The sequence below is a fragment of the Mus caroli genome, chromosome 5 (genome assembly GCF_900094665.2).
Source record: "Mus caroli chromosome 5, CAROLI_EIJ_v1.1, whole genome shotgun sequence".
Taxonomy (NCBI): domain Eukaryota; kingdom Metazoa; phylum Chordata; class Mammalia; order Rodentia; family Muridae; genus Mus; species Mus caroli.
In genome coordinates, this window is record NC_034574.1 from 52,442,834 (window position 1) to 52,444,735 (window position 1,902).

A 1,902-nucleotide genomic window follows, 5' to 3' on the forward strand; every position below is an offset into this window, starting at 1 on the left:
TTTCTTTCTTTCTTTCTTTCTTTCTTTCTTTCTTTCTTTCTTTCTTCCTTCCTTCCTTCCTTCCTTCCTTCCTTTCTTTTGTTCTTTCTTTCTTTCCTTCTTTTTTTTTTAACATATGGTGTTTCATTTTTTTTTTCAAAAGTTTAGTTGAAGAGGCATCCATCTCCTCAATGTTAATCTTTGAATCAGAGTAAAAATGTGTAGAAGTGGAGATTTACTCACTGGAGTCCAGTCTGTTCCCTTGTTCTGCATGCCTGCTATTAGTATTTACCCTTTAGTTTTGGCTAAAATAACACTGCATATTATTTGAAATCAGGTACTATGAAAAATTCTTCACATTTTTTTCTGGGGATTGGGTCTTTTGGTTTTTAATATTAACCTTTATAATGATGTAAATAACGTATTTGCATTATGATGGGAATTGCTTTGGACTGTTCTGAGTAGGATGGCCATTTCACAATATCCTACTTGCCAGTGTACATGGGAATTTTTCATTTTCTACATTCTTCATTTTCTTCATTAAATTATGTTGTTGTTATTTTTCTTTGACTCTCAGTTTATTTTAGGATATTTATCATAATGAGCAATGTAGTTGGTCAAATTCCTTTTTGTATTATTAAAAGGATAACTTGATTTGTATCCTTAATTCCATTTATGTGTCATATCATATTTATTGATTTTCCATATGTTGAACCATCTGGGCATCCTTGGATTGATGCCAACATTCTCATAATGTATCATTTTTTAATGTGCACTCTTTTCACAGGAATTTAATTAGCATTCTAGTTTCTGTTTATCCTATGTATCAATTTACTGAGGAAATTTGTGTGGTGTGTGTGTGTGTGTGTGTGTGTGTGTGTGTGTGTGTGTGTATTCTTCTTGGCTTTAGTTTCAGAGTAATGGATTTCTGACATTAGCTTGTTAATCCTATTACTACTCTCTCTGTTTCATAGAATTCCTGCAGATGATTATTCTTCATTTTTGTATAAGATGAAGTGCTATTCAGCGGTAACCCATTCATTCCTGGGCTGTTTTGAGTTGGGAGACACTTTTTAGCAGTTTTACTTCCATAGGTGATTATACATGGTTGAACTGTGCATACCTTTTTAGAGAAAACTGTTAAAAATCTTTATGAAATTTTGAACTTACTTTCTATTTTATTTTTGAAATGTAAATTTCTCTATGTTGTCTGAACAGTATGTTTATCAAATACATTTATTTTGGTGTTTTCATTTTGATAATAACTTTGTTGTTTGATTATTAGAATATAAAATCTCTTTCCTAGTGTTTTTGTTTGTTTGTTTGTTTTGGGGTTTTTTTGTTTGTTTGTTTGGTTGGTTTTTTTTCTTGAGATAGAGTTTCTCTGTGCAGTCCTGACTTTCCTGGAACTCACTCTGTAGACCAGGCTGGCCTCGAACTCAGAAATCCACCTGCTTCTGCCTCCCAAGTGCTGGGATTACAGGCATGTGCCACCACTGCCCGGCCTCCCAGTGTTTTCTTATATGGTTTGTATTTTGAATGAATTGTATAAGAAACTTTGGCAAATAAAAGGAGCATTAAAATTATTTTAACAAGTTTTTATAATATTCACTGTTAAATTATTTTCTATCATTATTTTTATTGCCTACTTAGTTTTTTAAAATATGTTTACTGCTTTTTACTTTTAGTTTCTTTGGTTTGTTTGTTTGTTGGTTGGTTTGTATTAGCGTTTAATATGAAACCCAGGATCTCACAAATGCTTAGCTCTCATTATCTTCTGCATGATGTTGGGCATCTTCCTTACTGTATTCTTGAATCCCATGAAGTATTACTTGATCCCAGATCCACTTCTTGAAAAGACAGCTCTTTTCCTCATTGCATGGATTCTATGAGTATGCTCATATATATATATATATATATATA